The sequence below is a fragment of the Lissotriton helveticus genome, chromosome 4_1 (genome assembly GCF_964261635.1).
Source record: "Lissotriton helveticus chromosome 4_1, aLisHel1.1, whole genome shotgun sequence".
Lineage (NCBI taxonomy): Eukaryota > Metazoa > Chordata > Amphibia > Caudata > Salamandridae > Lissotriton > Lissotriton helveticus.
The window spans coordinates 406,772,046-406,790,922 of NC_136063.1; positions in this window are offsets into that span (position 1 = coordinate 406,772,046).

Sequence of the window (18,877 nt, forward strand, 5' to 3'; positions counted from 1 at the left end):
TTTGTTTGGGGTATAATATAGATTATGAAAGCACATAAAATGTTGGGATTTCATCATCCCTGTCATTAAGCAATCTGAAGCCATTTTAATCGATAACAAAATATCAACATCAGATATACCTAGGCTGTTAGCCCATTTCCGCTGACATTGTCCTAAATCATCCCCAAATTCCTGAATTAAACTTGAATAAATAGCACCTATAGGGGTTTTTTTTTGCAAGAGTTCTAACAATGAAATGTTCGTCATTTTAACTGGGCAAATTAAAGATTGGGTCTGTAAGAAGATTCAAAGTTGGAGAAATTAAAAAAAGTCATTTCTTCCCACAGAAAATGTGTTCATTAAATCCTGGAATGAAACAAATTGATCACTACTAAATAGGTCTCCCAGATACCGTATTCCTTTCTGCTGCCATCTATACATAGTTAAATCACAAAAAATTTCAGGTAAGAGGCCCTTTGATATAAGGGGAGTATAAGAATTTAGTTTATATAATTTTATATGTTTACGAACTTTTTGCCAGACTCCAAAAGCTGCCTTAAGTATCTTATATTTTGTTTTTTTGTTTTTTTGTGATAACTAGGCTCTACAATCCTCAAAAAACTACCTTTAGCTTGCTCACCCATAATCATTTTGTAAATTGAAGGAGTTTGACAGTTCAAAACTTCTACCCTGTCTCCCATAATTAAAGGACTTATATATTGCAATGCAGCAGATAAATAATAAAAAAGAAAATAAGGAACATTCCATCCACCATGTTCATTACTAAGTATCATTTTCTTTGATGCTTTCCTGTGACGTTTATAACCCCATAAAAAATGAAAAGTACTTCTTTCTAGATTTTTAAAGCAAAGCGACTGAAATTCTAATGGTATTGTGCGGTAGATATACAATACTTTTGGTAAGATCATCATTTTTAAAATGTTAAGTCTACCATATAGTGATAAATGTAGGTGATCCAAGCGCTGCAGTGAAGCATTGATCTGATTTATTATGGGGTTTATATTGCGTTCTGGTATCTTCTCTATGGGGAGGGAAATCTTTATTCCTAAATATGTGACCTCTGAAGTAGTGGAAATATTTGAAGGTGGATTATCTCCTGAACATAAAATTTGTGTTTTCTCCAGGTTGAGTTTGTAGCCGGAGAAAAGCCCGAATTGTTTAGCAAGGTCATCAATCACTGGTAAAGCTGTCTGAGCATCCGTAGTGGTTATCACTATATCGTCAGCGTAAGCTAAAACTCGATAATTAGTATTGGCTAAATAAATAGGTTTAATTTTTTGTTCCAAAAAAAAACGGTTAGTTAAGGGGTCGATATAAAAAGCAAAAAGTAAGGGAGAACAGGGACATCCTTGTCGAGTGCCCCTGGTAACTGAAAAAGGAGGGGAGATTTGTCCGTTAATTCGAATATGCGCTTTAGGAGCGATATACAAAGTTTTTAAAGTTTTTATAATACTGGGGCCTAGTCCCTTCCTGGATAGAATTTCCCACAGATAGTCCCAAGCAACCCGGTCAAAAGCTTTTTCAGCATCTAGAAATATTAGTCCAACATTAGACCGAGTTGCCTGGGACCAATCCAGGAACGAAATCACCCGTCGAATGTGATCAGCAGTGTCTCTAGCAGGAATAAAGCCGTGTTGATAAATATAGACTAGGGGAGAAATAATATTAGATAATCTTAGAGCTAGAATTTTAGAATTTTTTTTACTGTCGGCACTTATGAGTGATATAGGACGAAAAGATGAGGGTGATAACGGAGGCTTACCTTTTTTAAGAAACACAGTAATTATTGAATCATGCCATGATTGAGGGGCAATACCCTGTTGAGCTCTCAGACATAGATCCACTAATTCTATTTTTAAGGCACTCCGAAACTGTTTAAAAAACTCTAAAGGGATAGCATCGGGACCCGCTGCTTTTCCTGAGGCTAGAGACATTAGAGAGAGTTCAATTTCCTCCCAAGTAAACCTCTGTAATCCCCCCCGCTGTTGCTCCGGCGCACCTGAGACTAATTTGGTGGAATGTGGCCGGCCTAGCCAATAAGCTGGACACACAAGACTGGGTAACTTATATCGAGTCTGGGGATGTTTGTATGTTCCAGGAGACCTGGGCAAGGGAAGAATATAGGCACCAGGGCTACCTGTCATTTTCCATCCCGGCTTGGTGGGAGGGCAAGGGCCGCCCCTCAGGTGGACTTACAACCTGGGTGGCATCCCACCTAGGGTGTCAGGCTTCACGCTTACCGGTGCCATCGGACGACATCCTAGTGGTTCTATTGGCCTGGCCGAACCTAGCGAAACTTGCCTTGATAAATACCTATTCTAGGCCAGTGGGAGTTTCGCGAGAATCTTCCACCATAGATGAGCTTTCAGCTTATTTATCTGAAATTCCAAGAGACACACCCTATGTAGTGGGAGGGGATCTAAATTCTCATTTCGAGCCGCTGGCCGGCCTCTTAGAGGGATTTCCCATGGAAGAAGAGTCCAGGTGGTCAGTACCTTCTGTAGTAGCATCTCTCCCGAAGGCATGGACACCTGTAGCACTGCAGATCACTGCCCTAACCCTAAAGCATGGAATCAGAGCTTGCAATGGGCGTATCAAGTCTGATGTACCAAGCAAACCCACGTATAACAGAGTGGGAAGAGAGTCCCGCTTGGACTACGCCCTTGTACAGATAGCGAACTGGTCATCTATCCTGGACTTTAGGGTCACGGAAAGACTAGACAGCGATCACAACGCCCTTGAACTAGATCTCATCCACCCCGGCCTAGAAGCCTCTATAACATCCAAGGAGGAGAACATACCTGAACTTCTACTGGGTAACAACAGGAGAAGAATCAGGTGGGAAAAATTAGCCATGAGCCAAGTAAAACTCCCGAGGCTGTACGCAGGACTAATTCCCATTTTGGAAAAAGTGGGAGATCTAGTCAATGACGTGGGCAATAAAGGTTCCCATAATAAATTATATCAGGCACATGAGGACCTTATAAAGGGAGCGGCCTCTGAGCTCTTTAGTAAGGTACAGAATCCGAGGAGGGGGCAGCAACACAAATCCTCATGGTATAATGCAGCCTGCAGGAAGGCGAAGGGAGAACTCCTCAGAAGTATTAAGGAGGGAACAGGAGGAGAGAAGCTACGAGAAAGTAGACTGGCATATAAAAAACTAGTTGCCCACGCTAAAATTGAATGGGAGGAGAACCAATGGGAGGAGCTCACTAGTTCCCTCGCAACAAGAGACCACCGAATGTTTTGGAGAGTGGTAAATGGGGGGTCGGGGAGCCTCCATTCGGCAATAAAGCCAAATATTGCAGCAGGGGTGTGGCAGGCACACTTCCAGTCTCTCTATAGTTCTGAGCTGGGAGAAACTATGATTGACATCGGTAATGGAGTGGTTGAGTATGACGGGGATTTGATAACAGTAGGGGAGGTTAAGGCAGCAATTGCAGGACTGACATCCGGAAAGGCGCCAGGACTGGACGGGACTGGAGAACAATCACAGTTTGAGAACTTTTTGTTTGTAGCCATGGCAGTATTTCGTCTATGCATAGCTTCAGCATGGCGAGATAAGCTCCCCCCTACTATGCAGCAATGGTTGGCCAGGCTTTTATATATATACAACATGGAAAAAGCGCTATACGTCAGAAAAGGGAAGAAGGGCAGATCCCTTGGTTTGCAGATCTGGAAACCAATAGCAGATTGGAAGAATAGGATGGCAGGAAACATAGAATCTCCATAGGGTTTTAAGGGGGGTGTGTAATAAAAATCAGGAATATTAATCAAGCTGCATCCATGGTGTTATGTTTAGATGTTTGCCCTTTACGGGTTCTCTCCAGCTGTTTTGTTTTGTTTTGATTGACGCTCTAGCTTACCTAGTACAATTTGCCAGGTTGAATTATTGTAACCTGAGATATAGAAATGTTGTAGAAATTTGATTGTATTTTTTTTATTATTTTATTATTTTTTTGGTTGCTTTTTTCATGTCCTGTGCAGGGGGGGGGGAGAGGAGTTAGGGGAATAAACGTTGTTAAAATTTTTTGAATAAAAATATTTAACAAAAAAAAAAAACTTGGTTCAGGTAGGGGCTCGCCAGTCGCCACTAACAGTATCTGGGTCCGATCAACAACATAAAGAACACTTTAAAAAAAAAAAAAAAAAAAGGACTGGACGGCCTCCCGGGGGACCTGTTCAAGCAGGATCCCGATGTTTGGGCCCCCTACCTTGCTGCTGTGTTTAATGCAGTCCTGCACGGTATGGAAATCCCGAGTACTTGGCTGGGGGCAGAGGTGGTTCCTATATTTAAGAAGGGCTCGCCCCTGCTCCCAGCCAATTACAGACCAATCAGTTTAATTGACGTGCCCCAGAAGCTGTTTGGTAGGATACTGTTGAACCGCCTTCAGGACTGGGCGGAAGAAACGGGCGCCCTTAGTCCATACCAGGCGGGCTTCAGGAAGGGAGTCTCTACAGTGGACCAGGTTTTTCGTTTGAACATTATCTACTGGAGGGCAGCGATATTCGAAGGTGGCAGCTTATATACTATATTTGTGGACCTGAGGGCCGCCTTCGACCTGGTGCCCAGAGGGAAACTCTGGAGTGTTCTGGCCGAGATGGGGGTCCCCCCGGACATCCTGATAATCTTACAGAGATTGCACCATAACAACTATGCCCGGGTCAGGTGCGGGAAACTTGGGGAATTAACGGACAGATTCCCCGTTGACAGGGGGGTTAGGCAGGGTTGTGTATTGGCACCGACCCTGTTCTGCCTCTTTGTCAACGGGGTAATCGCCCATCTCAATGGCACTGAATACACTGATGCCCCAAAGTTGAACGGCAGCAGGGTGCCTGCAATCATGTTTGCAGACGATACCCTGCTGCTGTCCAAAACCCCCATGGGGATACAGAGGATCCTTGATTCTTTTGTGGCTTTCTGCTCAGAAAGGTGGTTAGAGATCAATGCTGCAAAAACTAAGTTCATGGTCTTGAACCCAACCCAAAGATCACGCCCGAACCCCTTACTGGGATCATCACGTTTAGAGAGAGTCTCCACCTTCGAATACTTGGGTGTAACGTTGAATGAAACCATGTCCTGGGGAACACACCAGACCAGGGCTAACCTTAAACTAGTGCAGACCACTGGCGGAATCGCTCGGTTGATGAAAAGTTCCACATATCGACCGCTGGGGCCGCTCATCCAGATCTACAAGGCACAGGCCAGGGGTGCTATTATGTATGGGGCGGAATTGTGGGGCCACACATCTTCCCGCAGTTTTTCTATAACTGAGAATAATTTTATTAGACAGATAGTTGCACTTCCATCCAGCACTCCGCTCCTTCCCCTGAGGATGGACCTGGGACTGAGACCAATAGCAGAGGAACTGGGTCTCAGACCCATAGTCTTCTGGCGAAGGCTATGGAGTAGTGAAGAACTTCTTACCTACAGGGCGGAACTGAGGGAGTTTCTAACCCACCCCAAAGCTTTACAGATCCCCTGGATAAAATATATAAAAAATTCCTGTGTGAGACTGGGGCTCCCCGACCTATGGTCCGATCCAGCTAATGCTTCACTAAGGATCCCATGAAGAGCTTTGGCCAATGTTTACTATGAGCAGAAACTAGCTATGGCCTTAGAATGCCAGGGTGACGGGACATTAACATCTGCATTCACGCAAAGCAAGGATTCATACAGGCTGGAGAGGGTCCTGGATGGCATGACTCCCGTGCTGGCCAGGAAGCTATTCCTCCAATGGAGATATGGCACATTGCCTCTGCGATCCTACACTAGTTCCTGGTCAACACCACCCTCTACCAAGCAATGCCCGGCATGCACTTGTGCTGAGGAAAGCGACTTACATGTGGTCTTGTTTTGTCCAACTTACAAGGCCGCCAGGAAATATTGGCTCCTACCACTCATCAGAAACTTTGGTTGTAGGGAGTACCTCCCGATGTACAGAATTTTAAAAACTGACGTCTCGGGACCAACGGTGTTTGCACTAGCTAAATTTCTTACAAATGTCTGGCATACTCGCACCCGTATTCTAAAGACGCAGTTCCCCACCTAATTTTAAGATTAATAATTTTAAATGTATGGTCTTTTATCTGGTTTCACTCTAGCAGTATTTATTTCCTAGGGTGGAATGATCTTATATTGTATAACATGTGTTTGCTGCCTATTCTCGATGGTTTTATAATGTTCTATATGTGTTTCTTTTTGCATATCTTTGATGGCCAACTCGGCCGAAATAAAGATTGAAATTGAAAAAAAAATGGTAAATCTAATTTCTCCTTCTCTTCGCTAGATAAGGTGATATTTAAAGCTGATTCGATAAACTGAGTAGTCTGATCTGAACAATCTGACCTCACATCCTCAGTATACAGTTTAAAATAGAAGTCACTAAATACTTTAAGAATATCTTCCATTTTATTAACAGTTATCCCTGTCAAATTATTTATTTTATCAATGCTAGCAAATGCCGCTTTCTGCCTGGCCCTCTTAGCCAGATGTTTGCCAGAATTCTCTCCAACTTCATAAACCTCTGTCCTAAAGGCAGAAACTTGCTGCGCAAACTTTGTCGCATACCCCTGATGAATCTTAACTTTGAGAGTCATTAACTCCTTTATAATCCTTTCAGTAACTAATCCTTTATTGCACGCCTGCATAAGCTGAATCCCTAGCAATCTTAAATTTTTCAATTCTAATTCTTCTCGCATTCTAGCCTCCTTTTGTTTTCTTATTGAGTAGCTCAATGTTTCTCCCCGAACCCCACATTTAAAAGCATCCCAAACTATTTCAGAGGATGCAGTGCCTTTATTATTAGAAAAAATTCGGGGATCCAAATATTCATGTGGTCAACATAGGATGAGTCATACAATAGTTTACGGTCGAATGACCATGATCGAGGGGTGAATGAAGTAATTAATTCGAACTTAAAAATAATAGGATTATGATCCGAAATAATTTTTGGTAGCACCCCATATTCCACTTGAGTAAGTTCATTGTATAAGCACTTAGATACGAAAAAGTAGTCCAGTCTAAAAGATTTTTGGTGCGGGGCAGAAAAAAAAGTATATCCAAACATTCCCCCCCTTTTCTCATACCCTACATCTAGCATTCTATATTCTTGAATTATTTCTTTAAGTGCCCCAAATACCTTCTTCTTTCTGCCTTTATATGGGGTACTGCCATAAATGTCAAATGTTTCATCCAAGTGTAAATTAAAATCTCCACATAATACAATGTTGGATGACCATTGAGCTAACTCCACACTTAGATGATTAAGGGCAGTGGGATCGTCAATTACTGATGCATATAATGAGCAGATAGTGACAGTCAATCCTCCAAATTTAAGTTCGGCAATAACCCATCGACCTAATAAATCTTCTTTAACTTTTTTAGTTTCCCCCAATCCAAATCTCTTTAGAATTGCCACTCCTCTTATTGTAGAGCTCTGACGAGAGCACCCTACAACTTCCAATCCAAGATCTTTTAGCCACCCTCTATTAGACCAAGCGATGTGAGTCTCCTGTATACAAACTACGTCCAGCCGCATAGTTTTTAACATCTGAGCCATTATTCCCCTTTTTCTTTTGTCATTTAGCCCGCAAACATTAATAGAGCATATCGACAGCTTAGCCATTATATTCTTTTAGTAATTTAGCACAGTAAAACATATGATAACAGAAAATTCCAAGATTCGACACCTGCCATAAATAGATCATAGTCTTAGAATTAAAACATCTTTCAGCTGTATGTCCTTGCACCCCAAAGAAAAAAGAATGTTCCCACCCACAACCCCCCCAGCTAAACCCTCCCAACCCACCCTTTCCCCAGCACCCCCCCACCGGAAGCGTAAGGGCTAATGCCCTCATTGATGGTAAGTGAGTATGGGCTGTTTGTTCCGCCCGGGCCAGCCCGACCTGTAAATAATATACCTCTGACACCAAGAAAGTAAAAAAACATGAAAATAAGCAAAGCTAGAAGGGTCGCCCACACAAGCTACATATAGGTATTATCCTTCACCTCTATCCTGTGAATCACTATTGCATAGTTTCTAGAAATTGTTGGGCTTTGATCTCCGATACAAAGTAAATAGTACTCCCCTTATGCACAACCTTAAGCTTAGCCGGATTTAAAAGAAAGGCTTGTCCCCCCTTAGCTTGTATTGGTGCCATTAAATGTTTAAGTCTCCAGCGTTGTTGCACTGTTGCAGAGCAAAAATCTGGTTGAACAAAGAATTCGTGCCCCAAACCCTTTCTAGTTTTGGATGGCCTTGCCAAATCATATAAAGTCTCACGGAGTAGATAATTCTGTAGACTTATAAGAATAGCTCTTGGATTTTTGCTTCCCCCCTCCTGACCATGTTTTAGATTAAAAGGAAAGCGATGAGCTCTTAAGACTTCTTTATCCCAGTCCCATCCTTTGAGATCCTGAAAGGCATCTGAGAGCATCTCAACAACAAACCGTCGGACGTCCTTTCCTTCTGATTTTTCTGCCACTCCCAGTATACGTAGGTTGTTACGCCTTGCACGATTTTCCAAATCAGTTAATTTCCAATCGAAGTCTTGTCTAGTACTATCAAGATCTTTAATTGAGGTTTTTTGTAAGGTTAGTTCATCCTCTACCGCAGATATGCGAGTTTCAGTCTCCTGTACTCTCAGATTAGTATCCGTATTCGATTTAGCCAACCGACGAACAACATTCTGGAGCTTACGCACAGCTCCTTGAGTGCGAAGTCCCTCTGCTTTAGTTTCCTCTCTGTGAGTCATGATCATTCTGTACATTGACGTTTGTAATTTATATATTGACTTCAATGTAACCTCTTCGTCTCCCTCCAATGTAAATGTAAATGTAAATGTAGTTGAGCTTCTATAGCGCACAGCTACCCGCAGTGGGTTTCCCGGCGCTTGCTTAGGGAACCCTTCCTGGTATTCCCCTGTGAGATAGCAGGGTATCCACAAGGTGAAAGTCAGGCATCCCGCCGCGAGGGGCCGTTGTGGAGATTAAGCAAGCTATTGCCCAGAGTCGCAGAGTGTGAACCCGTGAGTCGTGGAGGCACCGGGGCGAGAATTATCAAGTCCGTGGAATTTTTAGCCCAAGACCCTGCCGAGGCGGGGAATTGAACCCTGGTCCAGGACCGATCTCAGCTTCCGGGTCTGCTGCCTCTAACCCTTGAGCCACACGTCTCCACTAACTAACTCTAAGGATTCAAGATCAGTTCCAACATTCGTGCCAGCCCCTTCCCACTGCGGTTGACTTATAGAGCCTACATTTTCACCTGTTTTGGCCTCTATGACCCTGCGAACGGTATTTGGGGCTCCTTCTTTCAATAAAAAGTCTGATCCAAGCGGGTCTTCTTCTGAACCATCATTACGATCATCGGCCCAATCTTTTGCAAGTAGATGACCATCGCTAGATAGCTCCTCATCAAGGTCCCCTTCAGATGTTAACGACACATCAGACATGGAGAAAAATTGGCCCCCTGATTCAATGGAATCTGCATCGTGCTGTTCATTCGCCCTAGGCGAGACTCTGACTTCTTCTACAGCATGACAGAGTTCAACTAGTGCATCATCTATCACTCCAGCTCTTGCTCCATCTGCTTCCTCAACTGTTATCACTGCTAAGTTTACAGGAGATTTGGCTGAATGAATTGCGTCAGAATTTTTTGGAATAGCACCAGGTAAAGCCTTGGAGGAGGTCTGCTCGTTAGTACTGTTTTTAGAGGGATTAGGTATATATTTTTTTCTAAATAGATCGGGTATTATAGGCTCTTTAGTAGCCCCATTTGCCTGAAAAATCCGATTTTCTGATTCTGGTACTGTCATCGATATAGTTGCCGTTCTTTCTGTGACTCCTGGAGTGGTATTGACGGGGTTAGCTGAATTGATGACATTTTTTTTAGCTCCTCTGCCTTTGGGGGCCATGACTTTATGTGGCTGGTTAGAAAAACACTCTGTAACAATTTATAATAATGCAACAGTTTCAGTAAGCCTCCAAACCTTAAACTTGCTGTTTCACTTATTATTCAATTCAATTCAAGCACAAAGACTTCAATCTTCTTTTGCTTTTGGCTCCTTTTTATCTGCTCTCACCACGCTCTTTTTTCAAATGTTACAGCTCTTACCTACAGCTTTATGAATTTGACCTGCCACGCCACATTGTATCGAGCTCAGCATTAGTTATTCTTGCCAGAAATGAAACAGCTCGCCGCTCGAGCTGAACGCAATGTCCAGCAGTTTTCAGCAATCCCTCGAGCAATCCCTCGAGCGTTGATACGATGTTGCAGCACTACGCACAGTGAGTGTTTAGCTCAACCCACCGGGACCTGCCTGTGTCTCTCGCCTCTCCTGCAGAGACGCCGTGAATCGCGTCTCCACCTGCAGCAAGCAAGCTCCACACCACACCGGCTTCAGCCTCGGCAGCAGCAGTGGCGCATAGACGAAGTGCCACGGGAAGTCTTCACTCGCAGCCAGTAGCAGCGTCCAGCCGCCGCACCATCCAAACGGCAGCAGTGCGGAAGCAGCGCGAAAGCACGCCAAATATGCCGGTCTCACTCCCCCGAAAAGCGCCGAAGTTCGAGAACCAATGCCGTGACCCACGCAGCTTTCCCCAAGTATTAGGTATGTTTTGTAAACCCGCTGCAACTGTAGAGCAGCAGGAAGCAACGCCGATTAAGGCCAGGTCGAGTCAGACATCAGGCAGAGAACGCCACAGCTCCTCACACGGCTGCAGTAGCAGTCGCCATCTTGCTTCTCCTATGATAGTTCCCATGAAAATTACTTGATCAGAAGGTCAGGAATGGAGTCTAAAGGAACTATATTGATATTACGTTTGCTCAATCTTTGCAAATTTCTGTAATTAAGAAAAATATTCCGGAGGAAATCAAGGCAGTAGACAGTTCTAGTCTCTCCCCAGGTACCATACGGTTTCATATACCCATAGGCCTCATTTACAAGAAAGTGTTGCAGCGCTGCACTGCAAGCCCTTTGGCTGCATCACGCTGCTGCACTTTTAAAGCACATGGATGCGTCATATCTGCAAGGATAAGATGGATCCCATTTGATCTCCAGTGCGCTGGCGCACAATTTTCCGCCATGCGCGGATGCAGACACCATTGCACCAAGGTGCAAGGATGCCTGTGTCACAGGGATAATTGTTTATGTGCAGGAAGGTGTCCCTTCCTGCATATAAACAATCTGAAATGGCATTTCTCAACTTCTAGCACACATAGAACTTGCAAAACTTCATTTTTTAATGATTATTTATGTGCAGGAACGGACACCTTCCTGCACATAAACAATAAATAATCACCAGAGGTGATTTCCTCGTTCTATGTGTGCTGCAAAATGCAGCACGCATAGAAAGAGATTAAAACAAGTAGAAATTAATAAATTTCTCCTCATTGCACCTCCCCTGGTGAAACGTAGCATTCAGACAAATTTCCAGGTTTACGATTTCTGGTAAATCTGGAAAAGCGTCAGGTTCCATGGGTGTTGTGTGGGAACACATACTCAGCAACACCCATAGAGCGCCCCTTTCACACAAAATGCTGCGTGTAAAGGGGCCGTATTTACAAGTTCAGGAAAAGCCACGCAGGTTGTCTTTTCCTGTCCTTGTAAATATGGGGCAGCAAAATGTGCCACCAGTGCGTAACAAAAAGTGATGCACCAGCGGTGCAAGGGCTTGTAAATAAGCCCCATAATTTTTGGGAAACCATTATGATAAAAAAGAGTTGACTTGATAGATACTCCTCGGTTTAAAATCATTTTTGGATGCCTTTGTTGAGTTTACATAATCCTCATACTGTTTGGATTGCAAGGACAGTCCACTGAAATATAATTTTTTCCTCATCATTGTGATGTCTGACCTCGTCACTACATACGCCGTCTGATCCATTTTTCCACGATAATGGATCCACCGCCCAAAGAAGGAGCCTACTGCCCATAGTCAAATAGAAAAACATATTTGCATTTCTAAAGACTAGCGTTTACCCCTTTTAAACACACAATCCACTCTGCTGCTGACAGTGGGGATGGGCATACCAGTCTCTGAACCTATGAAACCAATGGGCACAAAGTGCAGGAAAGCAACGTGTCAAATTACAAAATAAATAAAGAAGTACAGCACTCAGATCTGGCAAGTGTTATGCATCTATCAGAAGAATATCCTTTAGGAGTTTGGTCAAATACATATTAAACACTGACAAGGTGGAAGTTCCATTTGAGCAGATGTAAAAGCGTTCTATTTAATCTCGCTTAGGAAATTGTTTTTGGGACTTTTAACTATATGTATTCAAGAGATAAAAACAGGCATTTGCAGTGAAAAGTGGCAAAGGAAGCAAAAAAGCTATAGATGTTCCTTTCTGGGATGTGTTGACCTCTGCATTAGTGTAATTCAACAGGATAGTCCCTACAGTTCCTATGAAAATATCCTCATTCACAAAAATATCAGCATGGAAAATATTTCTGGTACAATCTGTGCAGAATGTTGAGGACCCATTTTGCAATACCTGTCTATGTGAGCAGTCTCCTCAGAAAACACTTTAAAAAAAATCTGAAATGAGATTACAAGTGTTGCAGTATTTCTGGCCACATTGCCACCTGCCAAAATCAGGTGACAGTATGCCTTGAAAATGTGAAAAATGGTGTGGTAACTCCGCTTCCTCATGTTTTTCTCCATTTCAGATGTGGAATATATAGATCGCCCAGTACAGGAGCAGTAATACTCACTAGTATAACAGATCTACCAGGCAATTTGTCATCGGGTCACAAGACAGAAGTTAACATAGTTGAGATCCATGGCTTGTAGGTTGCACTCCGTGACATTGGCCCCCTCCTCTTTTTCATTGACAGAAGCAAAGCCCTCTTAGCTCTGAGGGAAAGGGGAGCGGACGGTCTAATGTAGCTGGTCCTTGGCAACGGGGAAGGAGAGATGAGAGCTGAAACTACATGGGAGGAAAGAATGGAGTCCTCTGGGGAGGAGCATTTCCCATAGCATGGACTGACAACTATTCATTCTCCACTAAACCTCAAGGGGATGAGAGAAGTAAAGCACAGAGGTCTTCAGCTTCCCAAGTGCATGTATATATGCTTATCAAGCCATGTTTTATCACTCAGTCCATACAGTCCATGTTTTTTACTTTGCATCTTGGAACTACTAGTCCAGTTTATCTCACTTTAGAATAAGGAATACAAATCTCAGAATGCAAAGCAATAGCCCAGACTGGATGAGCGACTCACACGTGGATCTGGGACTTGTGAGAGCAGTGAGGTGTGTAAGCAATGAAAACCGGGTCATGAAAAAAATGCTCACATACACTCGGGTAAATGAAACGATTCCATGAAACCAAACAGTGACCATTTCAGGCGGTGGGGGAGCAGTGTTTGCAGGAGGAATTGGTAAGGAACCGAGGAATCAATTAAGGGTTTTGCAGAGAGGTACTCCATCACAAATGTGACGGATATCCCTTTTGCCTTCTTACAAGTGCATTAAATCGTAATGGGCTTGTAATAAGGAGGAAGAAATAGCTGTCACTTTTATAATGGGGTCCTTAGGCCCTTAAACTGTTGTTAAGCCCCCCACAACTCATCTTGTACCAGCCCCTCCAATATCGCACCCCTTTGAAAGCAAGTGTTTCAGTTGCTCACCCCTTACCCCGGATGTAGAATCTATTCATCTAGGAGGCAGAACAAGCAGATACCCTGACTGGGACATGGACAGAGTGCCTCAGAACCACAGAAGCATATGGTTCTGACAACCCTCCCCCTACAAACAGAAAGGGGGGCATAAGCCCATCGCCTTGGCTGTTGCTCATTGCCTCTGGACAATAAAGGCTCTTCACATATAGCCCTGAGTTCCTCCTTCCTGCCCTAGGGTAAATGAGCTGGTAGAAGTCGCCTGCTGATTAGCCTAGGAACACAATGGCTACCCCCACAGCATGAAAGGATCTCTTACCCATTACTGCATTCATCTGGGGGAGAGGGTGAGGGGGGGGGCAGAATTAGCACTTGATAACTTGTAGGCAGACAGATGGCAACCCCCCAACACTTCTTCTCTGCAGCCGGCAGAGCTGAGTGCTGATAGCTGACCCACATAAGGGGTATGTGGCACAGTTCCAGAGGGCCATATGAAAGGAGCTTAGGAGGACACGTCTGTAATACCGGAAAATGCTGACACCTGTAGGAGATGGCAGTGGGAGGCGTAGGCTGTGCCCCCAGCCTCACATTCATGTTATGCCTCCATTATGTGGCTTTATAAGCTGCCAGAGGCCTGCCACAGCACTTACCCAAAGGCCAGATTTACATATATCAAGATGGTTCCACCATGCATACAGAAACCAGAAAAGATGTGCACTCCTTGGTGAGTGCAGCAGAATTGGATAGACTGAACTGCTTCCTGCTGAAAGGTCAATTTTCATATATATACCCATATGTTGGCTTTGTGGTACTGGCACACCAATGTAGGAAAAACATAGCAAGGTCTGTTCTACTGGTTGAACAAAATCCCAATGGACATACTCAGCAACCAACACTCGGTTGCAAGTTGCAAATGTCACCAGCTAGTATTTCTTTCTTTGCCGAGTATTGCATACCCAAACCCTGTGTACTAGCTGCCTAGCCCATTACTAACTGATTGCATCTGCTCAAGAGGAACTTACACCACTGTGTTGTCCGAAATTGGGCCTTGATCTGTAATAAAATTGGATTTGGGGGAAAATAATTGTCTGTTATACAAACGACATGCTGTGGTGTGCATGCTGTACCTTCGTGAAAAAATCAACGACTTGCTGATGTCGATATTAGAGCGTAGAATAAAGGGGCAGGCTTTGTTCATCTGCCTTATTAAATGATTCATGCGCCAATAATGAAAATCGTGGGAACTTCGAAAATACTTTTTTACTTGATAAGTATCGCCTCCACCTCCCAATGCGATTCTAGCGAGTTAAGTTGAAGTTATTCATTCATTCTACGCCCGGGACTTAATTGCACAGGCAAAGGCCGGATTTCTGAGCATGAGAATGAATTTGCATTTGAATGGAGGTCTTGATCGCCTCTTTGTCGGCCGCACTTCACAACAGAAGACACGCAGCTGGTTAAAGAAAAAGGCAAGGACGTCAAGTAGGCAGTCAAGGGTGGCAGCTGCTGCCTCTGGTGTGCCCTTTAGTATCCCTGGCACTGCCCTTGCTACCCAAGGTCACAAAGGTCATGAGGTGACCAGCAGCGGAGTAAACAGTGCTGAACAGCCCTGTTCACGTTCTATACTTTTTACCCCTCCCCTTGATCTCTTCGTCAACAAATAGGAGACTGTTGAGGGGCAGAAGAGCAAGACAAACAGCCAACCCTGTGATGTCATCGGCAGGCAGGGATTGTGTGAGGTCACTGCTCCTAGCCCAAGCATTTGGGTGATTCTGCGTCCATGTAGAAAGGAAACGATGCCCTCCAGTTTGTATATGAAAATGTTTCGAAAACGTGACTGTTTCTTAGTTCCCCTCATATGTGCGTATTTCACAACCTCGACTTCTATTTATGGCATTATGTAAAAAATGTAATTTGTTCAGATGCTAGATTGGTGAAAACGTATAGTATCCAAATTAAATTGCCAAATAAATGTCAGCAATGGATTTGGTTCTAGTGTACTCTTGCATTCTTCATCCTGGCCTACACTTTGAAAACATTCAAATAACGGTGAGAAAACAATACAATTACAACACGAGTTGACGGACAGAATTTCACTTCAAATAAAATAGCTGAACAATATGAAGAATGGTGTTTACGGATGATGTGACGCAGTTACATTTCATTGAACTCTTTCAGTTACCTCCTCCCCCCACCCCGTGTTGTATTGACGAATTGGGCCGGGCAGCTGCTTCGGCCGCCCTCCCCATCCAGCATCGTATGTGCAGCGGCGGGGCAGCCCATTAAGGCCGCCCTTTTGTTGTGTTCTGTCATGTCTCGAACAATGACCTGGCATCAACTAGAATTCTCCCATGACATTTGGGATGGAGCAGGGCAACTGCGATGAATGCCTGTTTTTTTCTTACTTCTTCTCGCTGTGTTCTGGAAAAGAGGTTAAATAGGAAGCTGGTGGGCTCCGCTGATGCGTTTTGGCAGATGGCAGTTTATTGTCCCGGCCTCAGAGCAGCTGAACATTCCGCTGCTCTCCACTCCATTCCACGCAATTATAAATAAGACGGGTTTCCTCGCGCCGCATAATCAGCTGTGCACATGGCCCTCGCGCCATGCTTGCTAAGTGCTTCTGGGAAGATAATATCTGCCAGCAAGCGGGAGTATGTACTTAACCCTGAATCCTCCTCATGCCTCTGCTTGGACATTGCATGCCATATTAATCAGGAATTTTAGCTCATAAGCCTTCCGTAAGAAGAGCTCAATCTCAGCCTCTGTAAATAATTACTTTCCAGTCACATTTTCACTTGCCAACAAGTAGGAAGTACACTTTTCACATAGTTAGCTGATTAATGACAGTGCAAGGCGTTTCGAATGAGCTCCTGGTCATTGCACCGTTTGTTATTTAAAATGCACTTGGACTCTTTCTCAAAGTTTTCGGGGTAGTTATGGCCTACTTCCTTATCTTCTGTGTGATTTACTCCTGAATTTCCAGAATTGACACAGGCAGATTAATTGGAAAAAAGCTTTTTAGCACCGGGACTTGGCGAGCGAGCATCTGTTGCTTATAAGGCCAGATTTCAAAACCAACACGCATTAACAAAGCCAAGAGATCGGACTTTAGCCACCATCTTTTTGACTTTGTCACTGTGTCTTTTGTTTGTCTAAGTTTTTACAAAACATTAAGGGCCATATGTATCAAGATACCCATTTGCGATTCTCAAATAGCGATTTTTAAGAAATCGCTATTTGAGAATTGCAAATGGGTATGTATGTACAAAATCGCATTTTTTTAAATATTTCTTAAAATTCCTTAATTCTGATTAGCAAATTGCGAATCGCAATTAAGGAATACTTTCCTATTCATTTCTATGGGCCAGGAGGCCCATAGGAATGAATGGGAAATTATTCTCAATTTGCGATTCGCAATTTGCGAATCGCAAATTGAGAATAATTGCAGGGGTGTCCAAAGGACACCCTGTTGCACCCCTGAAATATGCATGGGTGCACAGGCAGCCATCTTGGGCGGCCCTGACGGAGATCTTCCCTAGACGTTCCCCTGGGGCCCTGGTGGCGTGGAGCAGCGGCGGACCGGGGGCGAGGTGACTCTGTGGCGGCGCTGATTCCTCCTGGTGCCGGCTGGTGAGGAGCTGTGAGTCGCGCAGCGGCGACCCCTGGAGTTTCTGGGAGCGGAGAGGAGCTCTGCAGCGGCCGTAAGTGGGACCCGCCATTTTGTTGGAGCGTCGGCGGGCCCCTGGTCCTGGTCTGGTGAGCCCCTGTGCGGCAGCGGGAAAGGCAGCGGCGGCGGATCCTGGTTGGCTGCGGAGGCTGTGACCAGCTTGACCGCGGGGGCGTCTTCCGAGGGGGCCGCGACCGGAGCCTGACTGCAGGTACAGCGCAGCGGGGGGGGAGCGGCGGCCCGCGGCCATCGCCCGCCATTGTGGGGCCTACCATTGGACTGGCCTAGAGGGCATCGTCTGGCCTGGCGGTGATTGGGGGCGGCGACCGTGAGGTGCGGCGGAGTGCACACGGCCCCCTCTGTCGTGTGCCCTGCTGCCCCCCCCCCCCCTCTTCATCTACATCGGCCCTTGCTGGATTGCTGCAGTTCCGGCGGCCTGAGCCCTGTGCCGGCGGGGGAGCTGAGCTGTGGATTGCGCCGGCGGGAGCAGCCACAGCAGAGAGGTGGACAAGGCCGCAGGCGCGGAGGAGCGGGGGCCCGGAGGGACCCGCTTGGAGGACACTGTGTAGCGCGGGCCCCGGGGGCGCTCCCGCTGCGGGCAAGGTGCTGTTGCCACCTGGAGGCCGGGGAAGAGTGGCGCGGCCACGAAAAGTGCCCCCCCAACACCTGTGACTGCCTAAGAGAGGGGCCCAGCATATTGCCGCGGTGTGTCGCTGTGGCTGGGGCCCCGTTACCTATCCTGGGGCTTTTGCACTTAATGGACATATAGGTGGGTGGATACAAACCGTGCCCCCCGGGTGGACTAATTTTCACAGGTGACCGGCGCCCCCTGCACGGCGGGGCTGAAGGGGCCCCCACTGAATGGTACAGGGTCGGGAGCCACAAGAGTGTGGAGTGGACAGGGAATCCCCCCACCTTTACTGCAGTCTCCTGTGGGGAGGGAGTGTGCGCAGGGTGTGGGGCCAGGTGGCCCGTGACTGCAGTTTCGTGAGCAATCGCCCGCCAAGGACAGTGCGGCTGAGGGCGGGGGCAGCAGCGGGACCCGGCAGTGGTGGGACGGGGTCCAGCCGATCCACGACCCCGGTGTTGGGAGTCCCGCTACGCTGGTGCCAGCCCGCGAAGAAGTATCTGGGGTCAACACCCTACCTGAGGGCCCAGTGCCTTGCATCTCCCTTTGATGTTCCTGGTGAGGAGCCCTACTGCGCCGGTCTACCCGTCCCCTCCCCGGGATACCGCGCAAGTCCTGGTCTTCTGACCCCCCCCCCTCCGAAGTCCTGCCACAACTGTCTGTAGGGCTGTCAGTGGGCTAGCAACGGATCCACGATGACACGCACCAACTGCGGAAAAGATGCTCCAGCGCCATCATCCAAAGATCCCTCGGTGGCAACGTTCTGGGGAAAGGCGGGCGTCCGGCCCAGGCGGAGGTGGCCTCACAGTCGGGGGGAGCCTCACAACCTGTAGCCCAGACGTCACCACCGGTGACTGAGGCATTTATGGCCTCCTTTATGACCGAATTGAAATCTGAAATAGGAACCCTACGCTCCGAGGTACACTCCTGCGTTCGTGAGCTCCGGAAGGATGTAG